This window comes from Chlorocebus sabaeus, chromosome 3 (genome assembly GCF_047675955.1).
Source record: "Chlorocebus sabaeus isolate Y175 chromosome 3, mChlSab1.0.hap1, whole genome shotgun sequence".
Taxonomy (NCBI): Eukaryota; Metazoa; Chordata; class Mammalia; order Primates; family Cercopithecidae; genus Chlorocebus; species Chlorocebus sabaeus.
The window spans coordinates 37,575,614-37,596,341 of record NC_132906.1 but is presented as its reverse complement, the minus strand read 5'-3'; the positions used below and the strand labels follow the sequence as shown (position 1 = coordinate 37,596,341).

Sequence of the window (20,728 nt, the reverse complement as noted above, 5' to 3'; positions counted from 1 at the left end):
ATATAAGTTATGATCTCATGAGGCTGGGTGTGGTGGCTCACGCCTGTAATCCCAGCCCTTTGGGAGGCCAAGGCAGGTGGATCAGCTGAGGTTGGGAATTCGCAACCAGTGTGACCAACATAGTGAAACCTCATCTCTACTAAAAATACAAAATTAGATGAGCGTGGTGGCACATGCCTGTAATCCCAGCTACTCAGGAGGCTGAGGCAGGAGAACTGCTTGAACCTGGGAGGTGGAGGTTGCAGTGAGCTGAGATCATGCCATTGCACTCCAGCCTGGGCAACAAGAGTGAAACTCCATCTCAAAAAAAAAAAAAAAAAATATATATATATATATATCTCATGAAGAAACCCTTTTGTCAAGATGATTTTTTAAAGCACACATAACTAGGCACTAGCTATAAAACAATAAAGATAAGTGCCTGCTTCGTAGCTCATTATTTTAGCACCAGAAGCTTGTATGTTGTAGGACTCTGAAAGTCTCCTTTCCAGAATGTAAAGTATGAATTCTGAGATGGTTTGTTAAAGTTCCTTTGAGATTTTTTTTTTTTCCACACTGTCTCTCTCTCTCTCTCTCTCTCTCTCTCGTTTTTTTGGTCAGGAACTTCAGAAGCTGCTGAAGCTGCAGATTTTGGTGTCATTGACCTGCCTTCCTCTTTGTTTGGCGGTTGATGAATCCTTGGGGAGAGGTGTCTGCAACCCTGATAGAGAGCCAGAAAATAGAGTTTCTCTGAATGGCAGCCCCTAGACACTTGATTTTTCTGAAAGATAGGCTCTTGATCAGGCCAGCAGGGGCTTAATGATTTATGCCTTTATGCCCAACTCCAGATAAAGTTAGACTACATCCTAAAGCGTGCATAGGAGGAAAAGCTATTACTGCACTTTGCTTGTTGGTGATAAATTCTACTAAAAAAAAGAGAAAAAGAGAGACAGTATTAAATAGCTTTTATTTGAAATGGTTTCCAAATTTTGCAACCTAGGGAGGATGATAATAGAATAGGGAGTATAAAACACTTAGGTGGGTCTCATCCTCTTCCCACCAGGCTTCCTTTTTATTTAGGATTGAGGCCAGGGTTTTATGTAGTGTCTGTATTTTAGAACCAGAATGGATGAATAATAGCATTGCTAAAATTCGGGAGAAGCATGTGATTTTTTTTTTAACCTCCTATCATTCCTTATCTAAAGACAAATTATTGTGTTTAATAACTTAAATAAGAGATGAACTCGGGATTCCTCCTTGGGACTGGAAATAGAATTAAGAGCCTAGGTTATAGCTTCCCATCATTCTAGAGCACCTGGAGGATTCTGCTACTTTTAGAATTAGTCTTAGAATTGTAGATTCTATAAAATACTTTCTCCTCCATGTCTATACCAATTCTGCCTGTCCTTTAAGGCTCAGTACAGGTGAAGAGTCAGCTCCTTCAATGGAACTTTCTCCAACAGAGCAGACCTTGATGCTCTACTTAGATGCCCTCAGCTCCCTTTACCACTTCTGTGTGTTTTCTTGGGCTCAGTGTGCTCTTCCCTCTGACCACAAGCACCTGAAACTTTCTTTGAAGGACTGCCCAGGCTACTGCAGCCACTTAGTCTACATGTCCAGAGGCTCCCACAGAGAGCTGTAGTGCCTAAGAGCTCGCTTCCCAGAGAGGATCGTGACCAATGGGTGACTGGTGCGAAGCTTGGAAGCTCATTTCCTTTGCCCCAGGACAATCTCTGAGGTGTTAACTTATTCTGCAAACATCCTATGGAGGATCAGGCTGAAGCAATCTTCTGTGAGATGTTGAGATATTACCCTGGCTTGACTTCTTCCCCCTTCTGTTCTGGCTTTCCCCATTCCCTTAGCAGTTTATTTTAAGAGTACTTTCATAATGCACATCCTATCTCAAGGTCTGCTTCACAGGAAATTGACCTAAAACGCAACTTTTCTGTTGTACCATTTCTTTGAATTCTAAGAGCAATTGCTAGTTAGTTGAACACTAGTAACAGGCTCTGCCATATTGCTTGCTCTTTTTTCCCTCCGAGATTGTGATCTCTCTGATGGTGGCTGGAATCCTATCTCATGTTTACTGTTTTTATTTTGTTGTTTTATCGCTCACCTAATTTTTAAAAAGGTCTTTAAGGCCGGAGGTGGTGGTTCAGGTCTGTAATCCCAGCACTTTGAGAGGCCGAGGTGGGCGGATCACCTGAGGCCGGGAGTTCGAGACCAGCCTGACCAACATGGAGAAATCCCGTCTCTACTAAAAATACAAAATTAGCCAGGCATGCTAGCGCATGCCTGTAATCCCAGCTACTCAGGAGGCTGAGGCAGGAGAATTGCTTGAACTCGGGAGGCGGAGGTTGTGGTGAGCTGAGATCACACCATTGAACACCAGCCTGGGCAACAAGAGCAAAACTCTGTCTTAAAAAAAAAAAAGAAAAAAAAAGAAAAAATCTTTAACAGCTTTGCAATAAATGAGTAAATAGGATAAAACAAAACCAAAGTCAGTGGATAGAAAATGAAGTATGAGAATCAAAAAATAAAGGGAGTGGGGAAGAGGAAAAACCAGCAATTTCAGACTGAGAAAGGCAACTGAAATCAAGAATCATATTTAGTTTGTGCTTCTTGGCAGCTTGGACAAACATGGAGACATAATTTCCTAGATAATTTTTAATCTTCAGTAGTACAAAGTTGTTTTAGTTATCTGTTGCTGTGTAACAAATTACCCCCCAATTTAGCTGCTTGAAACAACAAACATGTTTTATCTCTCACAGTTTCTGAGGGGCAGAAAACGGGGAGTAGCTTAGCTGGGTGGCTATGGCTCACTGTCTCTCACAAGGTAGCAGTCAAGCTGTTGGCAACAGCTGCAGTCCCATCAAGGCTTGACTGGGGCTGGAGAATCCCTTTCCAAGCTCGCTCATGTGGTTGTTGGCAGGCTCCAGTTCCTCGCTGGCTGATGTCCAGAGGCCTCCCTTCCCGCCACATGTGACTCTCTACAGGCTGCTGAATATGCTCATGACACAGCAGCTGCTTTCCCTGGAGTGGCTTATCTGAGAAAAAGAGAGAAAGCCGAGATGGAAGCTGCAGTGTGTTATAGCCTACTCTGGGAAATGATAAACTCTCATTTCTGCTGTGTGTTATGCATCTCACCGATCAACCCCAGTGCAGCGTGGGAGGGGATGCCCCGCTGTGCGAATGCCGGGAAGTGGAGATCACTGGAGGCCATCCTGGAGGAGGATGACTGCAGAAGTATATGGCCTATATTAATTTTTCCTGATTAGATGAAGTTGATAGGAGTGAAAAAGGTAATTCAAAGGAGGATCATGTGTACTTTCTTTTTGTATGCTCCATTTACTCATCATATAAAGGGTTCTCAGCAAATCTTTACGGATATTCAAAAATCTACTATCTTCCAAGTTGTTTTCTCCATAAAGAAGAGTAGGTCAGCTGCAAGCATAAAGGACAAAATATATTGTACAGCATACTGTAGTGGATGCTAACTTGGGTATTTTAAGTCAATGTTCTTTTAAAAAGTGTCATAGCTATGTCATCTCCTCTATGTTTCTAATGCTAACACTCTAAATAAAGCAAGTGCTTAGATTTCTGCAGCAACTTCTCAATGTACTTTCTCTTTGTCTAGATTCTCTTATGCTATATCTCACTTTCATCATGTCATTATTGTTTAATGACTCATCACTAATAGAATAAAATCCAATCACCTTGACTTTTTAAAAGCACAATTCATCTATTCAAGTCTCTATTCCATTGCTTCCATCAGGAGCCCTTTACTTTAACCTGGAAGTATTCTCACTGCTTCCCAAATGTCCATGCTAATGTTTAACTCTTAACTTTTTCTTGTTGCTGTATCCCCTTCTGGGAATTTCTTGTTCTATTATTTGGCATCTCCACGTCCTTGTTCAGCTAGCCTTCCCAGTGTTTACATGTCTTCAACACGTCTGCCTTAGCGCAAGGTCTCAGTATTTCTTAGGTGGATTGTTATCTTAATGACTTTTTCAATTCCCAGGTTCCTTCTGCTTTATCCTCCCTATTTCTCCATTGTTGTTTTTACACGTCAAACTGATTGTATAATTTTGTTTACAACAAAACACTTTGAGAGTTTGACACTTAGTAGGTACTCAGTAATTGTTAATTGCATGAATAAAATGTCCAGGCAAACTCCCACTCCCATTTCCATGAAATTTTAACATGATTTTGCCTCTCACTTTGATCTTTTCCTTGTTTGAAGTCCTATGATGCTTATTGTCTGCATCACTTATTTTGATGTTCTATAATATGCTTCCTCCTATTATCACTTAATTCTTCTCTTATCTTTCATTCATTCATGTATTTGTTCATTCATTTATTCAACGTCTGTCTTTATGGGCTACTTTATGTCACAGATTATGCTAGGTCTTGGGAGAATAGAACGCTTGGCAAACACAGATAAGATTTCTGCTTTTATGGCCCTTGGAGTCTACTTGTAAACAGAGACAACAATTAAATTATCACATCAAGAGAGTGTATTAGTTTGTCTCACACTGCTATAAAGATACTACCTGAGACTGGGTAATCTATAAATAAAAAAGTTTTAATTGACTCACAGTTCCACATGGCCGGGGAGGCCTCAGGAAACTTACAATAATGGCAGAAGGCCAAGAGGAAACAGGGACATCTTACCTGGTGGCAGGAGAGAGAGAAAGAGAAGGGGGAAGTGCCAGACACGTATCCACAGATCTTATGAGAGCTCGCTCACTGTCATGAGAATAGTATCCATGATCCAATCCCCTTCCACCAGGTCCCTCCCTCGACACGTGGGAATTACGATTTGAGATGAGAATTTTGTGGAGACACAGCCAAACCATATCTGAGAGTGTAATTACAGATTGAGAAAAGTGCTGTGAAGGAAGAGTACATGGTTGCATGAAGGCATATAATAAAGGAAGCAGTTCTAGACCTGGACCTCAGAGAGGCTCCTCTGAGGAAGTGCCCTTTGGACTGAGATCTGAACAATGAGTAGAAACCACACAGCAAAGAGGGTTAGGAGGAAGGAGTGAGGGTAAAAGACAGTGTTTTAAGCATTGCAGTGGCATGCACAATGACCCTGTGGTGGGATAAAGATTTAAAAGAAGGCCAGGGTGTTTAGATCCAGAAACAGAAAAAGGACACTAATGGAAGCATTGATGAAATCTGAATAATGTACAGAGCTTAGTTACTAATTAATGTTCTAATGTTGGTTTCTAAGTTTTCACAAACATTTCACAGTAATGGAAGATGATAACATTAAGAGAAACTGAACCTAGGTGAAGGGTATATGGGAACTATCTATGCAATTTTTCTGTAAATCTAAAATTCTTCTAAATGTAAATTTATGTTTAAAAGATAAGGTCAGAATGAAAGAAATTCACTGTAGAAAAGAAAAATGGCACAAGATAAGGTTGAAGATTAAGACCAATCTAAGACTTCCAGAGGCTTTGAGCACTATCTTAAGAAGGTTGACATTAATCTTGGAGTAAGGTGTGATGGTTTTACATAGTGAATGACACAGCAGGAGCTCCATTTGAAAATATCACTAACCTAGGGGCAGTGTACAGAGTGGATTGGAGGGGTACACAGGTGGGTAAAGGAGGCCAGGTCAGACACTCTCAAGGTTTCCAGACTAGATATGTTGAGTTAAGGTGGGGACAGACTCTCTTTAGCAAGATACATGTTTACAAACTGCATTTATCTTTTCTTTCTTGCCCTGTCGCCCAGGCTAGAGTATAGTAGTGCGATCTCGGCTCACTGCAACCTCCGCCTCCAGGGTTCAAGTGATTCTCGTGCCTCAGCTTCCCAAGTAGCTGAGATTACAGCCATGCCCCACCACGCCTGGGTAATTTTTGTATTTTTAGTAGAGACAGGGTTTCACCATGTTGACCAGGCTGGTCTTGAACTCCTGACCTCAGGTGATTCACCCGCCTCAGCCTCCCAAAGTGTTGGGATTACAGGCATGAGCCACCGTGCCCCAGCCCATTTTTCTTTCACTTACATACCTATCATAGAATTCTTTAGATAATATCTACATAATACATATTCTTTGGATAAATAAATGAATAGATACATAGATGAATTAATTTAAAAAGGGTTAGATCAGGTTAAGCAGTCCTTGAAGACAGCAGCCTCTTGGCAGTATTATGGTGGCTTTGTCCCAAACTCTAGAACCAGGACTGGTGATTTCAAATAGAAATCAACAGACTACCTCAGTTTTTCCCTCTGCTTCCAAGGACCCTTTTTCCAGAAATGAGTGATCCTTTGTCTTATTTTTGGAATGACCATTATTTGCACAAGGGTTCAGGGAGGAGCACTGGGTGAAAAACAGAGGCTCAAAAGACATTTGGAAAGAAAATTTGAAAGTGTTCAATACCTGGAAATGGAAGAAGCAAGTTAAAGTGTGGTGAGCCATCTGCATCATGCCTTCTTCTTCAGAGCAAATTCATTCTGCATATCATTTGCATTTTGCCCTTTTGGCAATAGCGATAATCTTAGCTTTTTTAGAGGCATCTGTAATTAGAGGTTCTTCACCTTCTGGGGGAAAGTGTTCTAATTTCTCGATGGATAAAGGAAACCTGGGGAAAGGCTGCAGCGTAAGGATGAGGGAAGGGCAGTATCAAGAGTTCTGCTTGTTTAGTTCAGTTGAGATCCAGCAGTTAGGTAGTAGCAGGTGTGTGTTTTCTGCAAGCCTTTCTCATTTGAAAAGACAATGCTGGTTTTTAAGAACCATATCTTGGGCTAATTAGTGTGAAGATCATCAGGTGGAGACTGCCGGGTTACTTTCAATTTAGAGAACGAAGAAAATAAGAATGATTAACATTCCAAGATTATTTCAGCCAGGTGACCCTAAGATCCCAGTTTCTCTCCTAGAATCTTTGTTCCAACATTTGTGCTCAGTGTTCAGACAGGGCTATCACTACCCATGTTTGTTTTCTAACACATGACCAATTTTAGCCAATGGAGTTCATATCATGGATCTCAGAGGTTAATCTTTTCCCTTTCTTGTCTCCTCTGCTTCCCAGACATGCATTCATTTGACTGGCAGCCTGGAAAATTGAAAAATGCCACAGGGGTTATTAAGGTGGAAATCGTTTCTGCTCTTTGAGGCTCTGCAAGCTAGTTATTGCTGCACCTATAATATCCAGGCATCAGAATAGCACGCATTGTTCTTAACTTGCCTGACACAGGCCCATATCAGTTGTAACACCCAGATAGAATGAAGGGGTCTCAAGATATCATTTCTCTACTCAAAATATATCCCTTTAGTCGATTAAAACAGAGTCCCTGAAGTTATTAGAATGTATTCTGTGTCTTTGTGCACACACGTTTGATTTACTTTTGTTCTTATTAAAAGGGTAAGCCTAGAGAATAGGAGAAAAGAGAATCTTCCATAATCCATATTTTAATAATTGCCTGAGTGCACATTTACTCTACAGAGACTTTCGTGTTTCTCTAACTATTTACTTGGCTCTTTTACACAATGCGTATTACTTACCTGGCCTGGTAGACCATGACCCAGCTTCTGGCCTATCATGTAATCCTGCATTTGGCTCCCTCTGAGCCTTTATGGCATAGTCTGGCTGTAGGATGGCGATATTATTTTAATGGATCGTTTTTCACAATAAATGGTTCCATATTGTATAAATTGTATTGAGCTGTTGTGATGTTAATATATAAATATTAAGAAAACCACTGGGGAAAAGTTACTGTGTAATTGAGATAGCCTATTTTCCAATGTTAATAAGTTCTTCATTAATTTTTTTCTCCATAAAAATATTCAGGGAGTTTAATTCACATTAAAAACTTATAAACATATATTTTAAAAAATGAAATTACTTTACATCCCAACTCAGCAACAGGAAACAATACCACTCCTCAACTGGAAAACCTCTATGCATCATTTAAATAAGGCATAGAGAAAAGAAAAACACCCCAAAGCCAAAGTACCCCATGGTGACAAAAAAAACTTCAGAGAGGTTTTTCAGGAGAGAGAATTTGTTTGTTTCTATTTAGCTTTAGGGCAATGATCTTTTTAACCATGTTGCCGCAGGCAAAAGATTCAATATTAGCATTAATGCCTACTTTTGATAAAGTATAAGAGAATGAAATATAATCTACAATAACACAAAACCCTGATCATAAAAGTGAACTTAAATTCATGTCCTGTTTCAAAACTGCCAGGCGTGTTGTTGGCCTCCTGTATTGGTATATCAATCAGGGCCCCGGCAGGAAACAGAATTTATTCCAGATGGTTCAGATAAGACTTTAATAAAAGGAGTTACAGGGACATAGGCTGGAATCAAACAGAGGATGGTGGGGTGCTCTACCCAGGGACTGAAAACAGGAAGCTGTCACCACACCTAGGACCTACGGCTGAGCAGAGGAAATAGTGTACTGGAACCCAGTGAGCCCTGGGACTGTGCAGGACATGCGGCTGTCTTAGTGGATGGACATAGTTACTTCCAGGGAAGTGATTTGAAAACAGAATGAGTGGAGATGAAATGCCCTGTCACTGCTCCTCCTGTCATCCATCTCTCACTGGTGCCTCTGTTGGCCAACGCCACCCAGAAGGCAGCCAGTGAGGGAGTCCATATGGTGTAGATTTTAGTGGGCACTTTCTGAGCTTGAAAGTTGGGCAGATGAAGTGGGGAAGGGGATGAAAAGTAGAAAATATCCATAACAGTTGGTTTTCAGATCACTAAAGTGTTAGCATTATTGGTGTCTAAATAACATAATTACTATAAAGGGATTATATTTTTTAACCCCTCATGAGAAAGAAGCTAGAAGTTCTATATTTTATTTTATAGAAGGCGGGATGTAAAAATGACTATTAGCAGGGTTTTCTTCTTGCTGGGCAAAAAATGTTCAAAACTTTACCTAATAGTCTAATACTCCTGTAGGAAATTACAGTTTCCAAAGGACTTTCCACTGATAGTATTTCATTGAATTCCAGCTAAAGTCCTAAGAGGGAGGTATTATCTTATTAACTTTATAGGTGAAGAGTCGAGGGTCACAGCCTCAGATGACTTTCTTACTATCCAAAGTTAGAACTAAGCAGCATCAAGACGCAGATTTAGGTCTGACTTTACATCCCAACTCAACACCAGGAAACACCACCACTCCTCAACTGGAAAACCTCTGTGCATCATTTAAATACAGCATAGAGAAAAGAAATACACCCCAAAGCCAAAGTACCCCATGGTAACAAAAAGGTTCTTTATGTCAAACCACTATGCCATTTTAAAAATAATAATGTCACACACTTTTGATAGCATATATGCTGAAAGAAGAACAGAACTGTCTGTACTCTGCAGAAAATTGCATTTGCAGGGGAACTACAGTCTCTGTGTCAGGTAAGCTCAGTATCAAGAAGCAAAGAACAGTCCAAAGCATCAAGTAGTCCAGTGGAATAAAATGATTCAGGAAGAGAGGCAAAGAGAACATTTGGGAGGAGAGACCGGAAAGAGACTCCCAGGAAACAGTAAGAAGCAAGGAGGATCCTTTTATGAGGTGTGTGCATGCCTGAGAGTGGTTGGGAAGAGAATAGTTAGAGTGTAAAGTGAGGTTTCTCAAGAGTTAAGGCAGAGGCTACAATATTTCTCAATGTATTGTTCATGGACCACTTGCATGAGAATCACCTAGGTTACCTATTTCAAAGGTCAATCCTGGATCCCCCTCTGACTTGTAGAGTCAGAATCTGCATGAGGAGAACTCTGCTGTTTGGCATTTTGACATGTCCTCTCCATTAGTCCCTGCTCTCCCCACTACTCCCACCACACACACACACACACATACACAAAGGTGGAGAACTGCTGACAGAGAGCACATTTGGGCAGCTTGACTAAAAAGAGCTCTGTAACAGAACTATAAATATTTGGTTACAGCTCAGTTTTCTGGCATGGCTGAGCACAAGCCATCTGACTACCCATCCATCATCCCAACTTCTGTTTCTTTGCTTCAATCATAGTTTTTGAATAATCTTTTGAAAATATGTTTTCTAATTTTATGCTTTAATAAACAAGGCATATAAAACACAAATTGACTTTTCAGATTCTTATAGTGCTTTGAGTTAAATATTTTAAACATCAATTATGGTAAACATTAAAGATGTAAATGTAGTAAGTTAGGGAATTGGGTTAAACTGTATGGATGCTAAGATTGCTTTTCAAAAGGAATCCCTAATAGGAGCCTGTGTTCTTGTTATTTAATCTTATTTTCATAAAAGGAGTGTGAAGAATGGGCAACTGCAAGACCTCAAAGGTGAGATAATATGGTTACCTTTTCTTTTTTTTGCAAAATTAATTAACGAACACAGATGCAGTCATCTGCAAGATGTTTTCCAAACAACACTAAGAGCTTCTTTTCTGTTTTTATCATTATCCTTTTGCAGCATCAAAAACATGTATTGTTGCGCATGAAAAACAATGTCTCACTTCAACTTCTCTTGTTAGCTTTAAGACTCTTTCCCAGTGCCACATATTTGGGTAAGAGTGTTTATGGTATGGAACAAAATGTTGATTATTGTTCTTGTAACCAAAGGTCGTATTGATCATTTGGAACATTATTTTGTAGAGGATGGATGTTCTACCTTTCTACTGTAACTTTTTTTTTCCGGTTGAAACCGTAGAATCTGAGTCATGGTTCAAACAAACAGTATTTCAAATACTGTTTATCAAAAGTTTTAAAACAGTAACTGAAGCTGGCTGTAATTTAACTGTGAATTTGATTTGCCTCGCTGATTTATAGAGAGGTGCAGATACTTTGTAACTAGTACTCAGGTTAAGTTTGAGTTAGTTGTAGAATTTTTCTTTGTTTATTGTGATTCAGAATGGCAAACATATTGTTTGTATCCCTTAAATGAAGGCAGAATTATTGATTAACTACAAAACAATACATATTGGTTGATTTTTCCCCCCACATTAATAGGTTATCTTTTGGCTGAGTCTCTCAGCCAAAAGATAACACTTTGAGTTACTTTCCAGTAATGGCCATGAGTTAGAGTTGACCTCTTCAGGCTAGAGAGTAGTCTCTGTTGAATTAACAGCTGCAGTTTTGATCTGATTGGCCTGAGATGAAGTTACAACCTATAGTCATGGAACAAACCAAAATAAACAGCTTATTTTAGAATTAACTCAAGAGTATGACCTCACTTGGAACATGCTCTATACCAGAGTTCACTGATACTAACCTAATGGCTCTTTTAAAAATTAAAGTCTTTATCTTTGGGGGCTTTTCCAGAAAATCCAGCAATTACTTTTTCAAATATCCATTATTTCTTCAGGGACATATTTTATAAGAAGCAGAAGAAAATATAAGCATTAGATATTTTGGTGTATATAAATTACTACAGCAATCTCTGTAGTATTTTCCTGTAAGTTCTTATCAAAGCAATTTAAGGCAAACAATTGGAAAGTGAGAATTAAATGCGATCATCTTTCTTAGAGAAGTGTGTTCACAATGCCAAATAATCCATTTTATTGAATTTCCACCCCTCAGAACTGACCAGTTGTTTTGCTTTCCAGCAGTGTCACCTACATCTATCCCAGAGAGCTTTCTTTCTTCCTCCCTCCCTCCCTCCCTTCCTTCCTTCCTTTCTTCCTTTCTTCTTTCTTTCTTTCATTTTATTTTGTATTTTTTGAGATGGAGTCTCACTCTGTTACCCACGCTGTAGTGTAATGGCACAATCTTGGCTCACTGCAACCACTGCCTCTCGGGTTCAAGCAAATTCTCCTGCCTCAGCCTCCCGAGTAGCTGGGATTACAGGCATGTGCCATCATGCCTGGCTAATTTTTGTATTTTTGTAGAGGTGAGGTTTCACCATGTTGGCTAGGCTGGCCTCAAACTCCTGACCTCAGGTGATTCTCCCACCTCATCCTCCCACAGTGCTGGGATTACAGGCATGAACCACTGTACCTGGCACAGACAGCTCTTTCTAAACTGAAAGACCTTAACATGTGTGTCCTTCTGAATTAGCCCATTATATTTAAGAAAGCACTTTTATAAGACCTGACTTTGACTTAGGTATTATTTATTGTTGGACTGGTATGAAAAAAAACCATCAGCTTTTTTTTTAAAAAGGTTTAATTACATATACACATGAGTGTATGTCACTGCTCACACCCAATTTTCTTTGCCTTCTGTTATGCTAGGACTGGAAAGCAGATGTTTGTTATAAATTATATTTCTTTTAATACGTGACTAAGTAAATATATGGGATTGAATTATTTGTTTTTGGAACTTCTGCCTAAAACATTAAACTATACTAATATCAACTCTGCAGAATCTGTTTAAAAATAGGAGCAACTGGGGTGCAGTATTTCATGAGTGAATGCTAAAGCTTTCATTTCGAAAGAAAGCTGGGTGGTCGGATCAACTGAAAGACTCCAAATGCATCATGTCTAAAAAAGCCAAAAGACAAGCAAAAGCTATAAAAATTTCTTATCATATTCATTTCTTCTTTCTATCTATACAGTAAGAGTACTATAAAGCTTTTGATTTCTTTCAAAACTCCTGGCTGGACATTTGTTCTCAAATTATTACATTTTTTTTTTTTTTTTTGTATAGAGAGTGTATATTCTTAATTTGGTGCTAGGAGGCAGGACTTGACTCTGAAGGCGGGGCTTGGACACTGGAACAAATTGAGAACTGGCTAAAACAGGGATGAGGTGGAGGCAGCTTTCCATAAGACACTCCCACCAGTGTGCCACGTCAGTTTACCATTGCCATGGCAACACCCAGAAGTTACATCCCCTTTCCATGGCAACAACCTAACAACCTGGAAGTTACCCCCCTTTTCCTAGCTAGAAATTTCTGTATAATCCACCCTTTAATTTGCATGTAATTACAAGTAGGTATAAATATGATTGTAGAACTGCCTCTGAGCCGCCACTCTGGGCACACTGCCTCTGGGGTAGCCCCGCTCCATAGGGAGCAGTGCCTCTGCTGCTACTGGACACTGCTGCTTCAGTAAAAGTTGCTATCTAACACCTCCTGCTCACCCTTGAATTCTTTCCAGGGTGAAGGTAAGAACCAATCATCCTGATCTAAGCCTCAATTTTGGGACTTGCCTACCCTACATCCATGCCCTGAAATTAAATAAAATTACAGTCCAAAACTTTCTCCCAAAGTTATCTTCACTTGCACTATTGCAGAACAGAAAAACAATAAAGAACTACTGATTTCCATCCCCTTAGTTGATAGTCATTGCTATTTTTCTTCTTCTGTTTACCATTTGAAATTTTGACACTTTTCCCTCTATATTGGTATGAAACAGAAAAGTTCGACGTGACAAGACACTGAAACTATTTATGTATTTCTTTCCTTGTGGTTTAAAACACAGGTCTCTGCATTCTAAAGTGGTAGTTTTCAACTGAGGGTGGTATTGCTGCATTTCCCCCTACCCTCCAGGACACTGGGCAATGTCTGGAGATATTTTTTTACTGTCATGCCTTGTGGACTAGAGGAGCTACTGGCATCCAGTGGTTAGAGGTTGGGGATGCAGCTAGACATCTACAAAGCACAGGACAGCCCCCACAGCAATTATCTGGCACAAAATGTCAATGGAACCAAGGTGGAGAAACTGCTCTAAAATAATCCCTCCAAAACCTTGCTTAACCCTTCTAGGCATTCTCAATCTGGCTTATGACAATCTGGGAATTCCGTTCCATCTGCTATTGGGTGTACTATGGTCTTGTGAAATTCAAAGGTCTTTAAAAATTTTTTTGCATGTCATCTCCTTTTATTATGGGGCATTTGATCCTTCTGGTGCGTATATATATGTGTATTATTTTTCTGACATTATGCCTCCCTTATCACTCCATTTTTATGTTCTTTCATGTCTCCCCTTCATCTTTCCATTATTTAAACAGTTCATTAAAAAAATTTTTTTTTTTTTTTAAATTTATTTATTATTATTAAACTTCAAGTTGTAGGGTACATGTGCACAACGTGCAGGTTTGCTACATATGTATACTTGTGCCATGTTGGTGTGCTGCACCCATCAACTCGTCATTTACATCAGGTATAACTCCCAATGCAATCCCTCCCCCCTCCCCCCTCCCCATGATAGGCCCCGGTGTGTGATGTTCCCCTTCCCGAGTCCAAGTGATCTCATTGTTCAGTTCCCACCTACGAGTGAGAACATGCGGTGTTTGGTTTTCTGTTCTTGTGATAGTTTGCTAAGAATGATGGTTTCCAGCTGCATCCATGTCCCTACAAAGGACACAAACTCATCCTTTTTTATGGCTGCATAGTATTCCATGGTGTATATGTGCCACATTTTCTTAATCCAGTCTGTCACTGATGGACATTTGGGTTGATTCCAAGTCTTTGCTATTGTGAATAGTGCTGCAATAAACATACGTGTGCATGTGTCCTTATAGCAGCATAATTTATAATCCTTTGGGTATATACCCAGTAATGGGATGGCTGGGTCATATGGTACATCTAGTTCTAGATCCTTGAGGAATCGCCATACTGTTTTCCATAATGGTTGAACTAGTTTACAATCCCACCAACAGTGTAAAAGTGTTCCTATTTCTCCACATCCTCTCCAGCACCTGTTGTTTCCTGACTTTTGAATGATCGCCATTCTAACTGGTGTGAGATGGTATCTCATTGTGGTTTTGATTTGCATTTCTCTGATGGCCAGTGATGATGAGCATTTTTTCATGTGTCTGTTGGCTGTTTGAATGTCTTCTTTTGAGAAATGTCTGTTCATATCCTTTGCCCACTTTTGGATGGGGTTGTTTGTTTTTTTCTTGTAAATTTGTTTGAGTTCTTTGTAGGTTCTGGATATTAGCCCTTTGTCAGATGAGTAGATTGCAAAAATTTTCTCCCATTCTGTAGGTTGCCTGCTCACTCTGATGGTAGTTTCTTTTGCTGTGCAGAAGCTCTTTAGTTTGATGAGATCCCATTTGTCAATTTTGGCTTTTGCTGCCGTTGCTTTTGGTGTTTTAGACATGAAGTCTTTGCCCATGCCTATGTAAGAATGCTTGTGATTTTTGCACATTAATTTTGTATCCTGAGACTTTGCTGAAGTTGCTGATCAGCTTAAGGAGATTTTGGGCTGAGACAATGGGGTTTTCTAAATATACAATCATGTCGTCTGCAAACAGGGACAATTTGACTTCTTCTTTTCCTAACTGAATCCCCTTGATTTCTTTCTCTTGCCTGATTGCCCTAGCCAGAACTTCCAACACTATGTTGAATAGGAGTGGTGAGAGATGGCATCCCTGTCTTGTGCCAGTTTTCAAAGGGAATTTTTCCAGTTTTTGCCCATTCAGTATGATATTGGCTGTGGGTTTGTCATAAATAGCTCTTATTATTTTGAGGTACGTTCCATCAATACCGAATTTATTGAGCGTTTTTAGCATGAAGGGCTGTTGAATTTTGTCAAAAGCCTTTTCTGCATCTATTGAGATAATGATGTGGTTCTTGTCTTTGGTTCTGTTTATATGCTGGATTATGTTTATTGATTTGCGAATGTTGAACCAGCCTTGCATCCCAGGGATGAAGCCCACTTGATCATGGTGGATAAGCTTTTTGATGTGCTGCTGAATCCGGTTTGCCAGTATTTTATTGAGGATTTTTGCATCGATGTTCATCAGGGATATTGGTCTAAAATTCTCTTTTTTTGTTGTGTCTCTGCCAGGCTTTGGTATCAGGATGATGTTGGCCTCATAAAATGAGTTAGGGAGGATTCCCTCTTTTTCTATTGATTGGAATAGTTTCAGAAGGAATGGTACCAGCTCCTCCTTGTACCTCTGGTAGAATTCAGCTGTGAATCCATCTGGTCCTGGACTTTTTTTGGTTGGTAGGCTATTAATTATTGCCTCAATTTCAGAGCCTACTATTGGTCTATTCAGGGATTCAACTTCTTCCTGGTTTAGTCTTGGAAGAGTGTAAGTGTCCAGGAAATTATCCATTTCTTCTAGATTTTCCAGTTTATTTGCGTAGAGGTGTTTATAGTATTCTCTGATGGTAGTTTGTATTTCTGTGGGGTCGGTGGTGATATCCCCTTTATCATTTTTAATTGCGTCGATTTGATTCTTCTCTCTTTTCTTCTTTATTAGTCTTGCTAGTGGTCTGTCAATTTTGTTGATCTTTTCAAAAAACCAACTCCTGGATTCATTGATTTTTTGGAGGGTTTTTTGTGTCTCTATCTCCTTCAGTTCTGCTCTGATCTTAGTTATTTCTTGCCTTCTGCTGGTTTTCGAATGTGTTTGCTCTTGCTTCTCTAGTTCTTTTAATTGCGATGTTAGAGTGTCAATTTTAGATCTTTCCTGCTTTCTCTTGTGGGCATTTAGTGCTATAAATTTCCCTCTACACACTGCTTTAAATGTGTCCCAGAGATTCTGGTATGTTGTATCTTTGTTCTCATTGGTTTCAAAGAACATCTTTATTTCTGCCTTCATTTCGTTATGTACCCAGTAGTCATTCAGGAGCAGGTTGTTCAGTTTCCATGTAGTTGAGCGGTTTTGATTGAGTTTCTTAGTCCTGAGTTCTAGTTTGATTGCACTGTGGTCTGAGAGACAGTTTGTTATAATTTCTGTTCTTGTACATTTGCTGAGGAGTGCTTTACTTCCAATTACGTGGTCAATTTTGGAGTAAGTACGATGTGGTGCTGAGAAGAATGTATATTCTGTTGATTTGGGGTGGAGAGTTCCATAGATGTCTATTAGGTCTGCTTGCTGCAGAGATGAGTTCAATTCCTGGATATCCTTGTTAACTTTCTGTCTCGTTGATCTGTCTAATGTTGACAGTGGAGTGTTGAAGTCTCCCATTATTATTGTATGGGAGTCTAAGTCTCTTTGTAAGTCTCTAAGGACTTGCTTTATGAATCTGGGTGCTCCTGTATTGGGTGCATATATATTTAGGATAGTTAGCTCTTCCTGTTGAATTGATCCCTTTACCATTATGTAATGGCCTTCTTTGTCTCTTTTGATCTTTGATGATTTAAAGTCTGTTTTATCAGAGACTAGTATTGCAACCCCCGCTTTTTTTTGTTCTCCATTTGCTTGGTAAATCTTCCTCCATCCCTTTATTTTGAGCCTATGTATGTCTCTGCATGTGAGATGGGTCTCCTGAATACAGCAGACTGATGGGTCTTGACTCTTTATCCAGTTTGCCAGTCTGTGTCTTTTAATTGGAGCATTTAGTCCATTTACATTTAAGGTTAAGATTGTTATGTGTGAACTTGATCCTGCCATTATGATATTAACTGGTTATTTTGCTCGTTAGTTGATGCAGTTTCTTCCTAGCCTTGATGGTCTTTACATTTTGGCATGTTTTTGCAATGGCTGGTACCGGTTGTTCCTTTCCATGTTTAGTGCTTCCTTCAGGGTCTCTTGTAAGGCAGGCCTAGTGGTGACAAAGTCTCTAAGCATTTGCTTATCTGTAAAGGATTTTATTTCTCCTTCACTTATGAAACTTAGTTTGGCTGGATATAAAATTCTGGGTTTAAAATTCTTTTCTTTAAGAATGTTGAATATTGGCCCCCACTCTCTTCTGGCTTGAAGAGTTTCTGCCGAGAGATCTGCTGTTAGTCTGATGGGCTTCCCTTTGTGGGTAACCCGACCTTTCTCTCTGGCTGCCCTTAAGATTTTTTCCTTCATTTCAACTTTGGTGAATCTGGCAATTATGTGTCTTGGAGTTGCTCTTCTCGAGGAGTATCTTTGTGGCGTTCTCTGTATTTCCTGGATTTGAATGTTGGCCTGCCCTACTAGGTTGGGGAAGTTCTCCTGGATGATATCCTGAAGAGTGTTTTCCAACTTGGTTCCATGTTCCCCCTCACTTTCAGGCACCCCAATCAGACGTAGATTTGGTCTTTTTACATAATCCCATACTTCTTGCAGGCTTTGTTCATTTCTTTTTCTTCTTTTTTCTTTTGGTTTCTCTTCTCGCTTCATTTCATTCATTTGATCCTCCATCGCTGACATTCTTTCTTCCAGTTGATCGAGACGGTTACTGAAGCTTGTGCATTTGTCACGTATTTCTCGTGCCATGGTTTTCGTCTCTTTCATTTCGTTTGTGAGCTTCTCTGCATTAATTACTCTAGCCATCAATTCTTCCACTTTTTTTTCAAGATTTTTAGTTTCTTTGCGCTGGGTACGTAATTCCTCCTTTAGCTCTGAGAAATTTGATGGACTGAAGCCTTCTTCTCTCATCTCGTCGAAGTCATTCTCCGTCCAGCTTTGATCCGTTGCTGGCGATGAGCTGCGCTCCTTTGCCGGGGTAGATGCGCTCTTATTTTTTGAATTTCCAGCTTTTCTGCCCTGCTTTTTCCCCATCTTTGTGGTTTTATCTGCCTCTGGTCTTTGATGATGGTGATGTACTGATGGGGTTTTGGTGTAGGTGTCCTTCCTGTTTGATAGCTTTCCTTCTAACAGTCAGGATCCTCAGCTGTAGGTTGTAGCTGTAGGAGATTGCTTGAGGTCCACTCCAGACCCTGTTTGCCTGGGTATCAGCAGCAGAGGCTGCAGAAGATAGAATATTTCTGAACAGCGAGTGTACCTGTCTGATTCTTGCTTTGGAATCTTCCTCTCAGGGGTGTACTCCACCCTGTGAGGTGTGGGGTGTCAGACTGCCCCTAGTAGGGGATGTCTCCCAGTTAGGCTACTCAGGGGTCAGGGACCCACTTGAGCAGGGAGTCTGTCCCTTCTCAGATCTCAACCTCCGTGTTGGGAGATCCACTGCTCTCTTCAAAGCTGTCAGACAGAGTCGTTTGCGTCTGCAGAGCTGCTGCGTTTGTTATTATTTACTGTGCCCTGTCCCCAGAGGTGGAGTCTACAGAGACAGGCAGGTTTCCTTGAGCTGCTGTGAGCTCCACCCAGTTCGAGCTTCCCAGCAGCTTTGTTTACCTACTTAAGCCTCAGCAATGGCAGGCGCCCCTCCCCCAGCCTCGCTGCTGCCTTGCCGGTAGATCACAGACTGCTGTGCTAGCAATGAGGGAGGCTCCGTGGGTGTGGGACACTCCCGGCCAGGTGTGGGATATGATCTCCTGGTGTGCCTGTCTGCTTAAAGCGCAGTATTGGGGTGGGAGTTACCCGATTTTCCAGGTGTTGTGTCTCAGTTCCCCTGGCTAGGAAAAGGGATTCCCTTCCCCCTTGCGCTTTCCAGGTGAGGCAATGCCTCGCCCTGCTTCAGCTCTCGCTGGTCGGGCTGCAGCAGCTGACCAGCACCGATCGTCTGGCACTCCCCAGTGAGATGAACCCAGTACCTCAGTTGAAAATGCAGAAATCGCCGGTCTTCTGTGTCGCTCGCGCTGGGAGTTGGAGACTGGAGCTGTTCCTATTCGGCCATCTTGCTCCGCCCCAATTTTTTTTTTTAACTTTTACTTTTTAGATGTGGAATCTTGATTTGTCACCCAGGCTGGAGTGCAGTGGTGCAATCATCTCTCACTATCTTCTTGAACTGCTGGGCTCAAGGAATCCCCTGCTTCACCCTCCCAAGTAGCTAGAACTACAGGTGCATGCCACCATGCCTGGCTAATTAAAATACATTTTTTTTTTTTTTTTGTAGGGTCTGGGCCTTGCCAGCTTGCCTACTCTGGTCTGGAACTCTTGGGCTCAAGCAATCCTCCTACCTTGGCCCCTCAAAGCATAAGGATTACAGGTATGATCCACTAACAGTTCTAATCTATGATGTCCTTCCATCATTCCCTATGTGCTCAAACACTCCTGACTCTATTATAAGTTTGTGCTGTTTATTAGGTAGTGCTGAGACTTGAATTGCCCTGTTTGGAGCAGAGAGAAACCTGGGAATTGTTCTGCTGACTGTTTTCTTTAGCTTACTTTGGGGTCACATTGGGAGTATCTGGTCCTGAGCCAGGAGAGTGTCATTGCATGGAGATTGTGCTGCTAACAGAGGACTCACATCACTGTTGTTGGCTCTTCTCCATAGATGGCCAACCACATATCAGGCCCTGTGTGAGGTGCTTCTCACATATTTATCTCTACAGGATAGCTGTTATTAACCCTACTATGAATAAGAGGAAAGGGAGGCCCAGCAAGTCATCCAAAGACAATGGCTAGCGATATGTACAACTAGGAATTGTACCCAGGATGATTTGATTTAAAACCTTCACTCTTTCCCTAGGACGATGGTGTCTCTGAGTGTTGCAACTAGTTAGGGACATCTCAACACAGCTAGGTTTGTTTTAGAGCTTGGTGAAACCATGTAAAGGCTTTTAGATGACCAGAATGGCTCAAATCAAATTGACCTGGTATTCTCAAGGCTGGAAAATATTTCATTGCTTATTACTCTCTCTCTCTCTCTCTCTCTTTTTTTCGTGGCCAGAAGAGAATTGGTTTCATTCACATATTCAATTTATAACATAATTCAGCAATTATGCTAGTTGCTGGGGTCTTCGGCACGTGACGTAGAATTCTCGTCAGGGTGGTGTCCCCTGGCTCTGCAGTCTTACTGGCGTGGCTTGATGCCACACAGCTCCTCCATGACTCACTCTTTCTCAGTCATCTAACTTGAATTTTCTAACCCTCAAACTATTCCCCTTTCAGATCAGGATAGTGACACTTTGAATCACAGTGTTGCCAGGAGGCTCAAAAGACCCCATGCACAAAGACTTCGCTGACATGAAGTAAGTAGGGACGAAACCCCCCTTCATTTTCCCCTTCATTAAAGGAACCAGGGACATGGTACTGGGTGTCCAGCAGGGCATGCCTGTGAACAAATAAAACATCCACAAACAAGATAAAGTGCCTTA

The 20,728-nt window shown here is 40.8% G+C and overlaps 1 long non-coding RNA gene across 2 annotated transcripts in view; it reads left to right on the top strand.

The window, feature by feature from the left end:
• The window catches only part of LOC140711453 (uncharacterized), a 251,385-nt gene extending 231,532 nt beyond the window's left edge, over nt 1-19,853 (top strand). For both annotated transcript variants that reach the window (XR_012092667.1, XR_012092668.1), the window contains exon 3: nt 19,525-19,853. This is a non-coding gene — a long non-coding RNA (uncharacterized lncRNA). The remainder of the gene's footprint in view (nt 1-19,524) is intronic.
• The last annotated feature ends 875 nt before the right edge of the window (nt 19,854-20,728 follow it).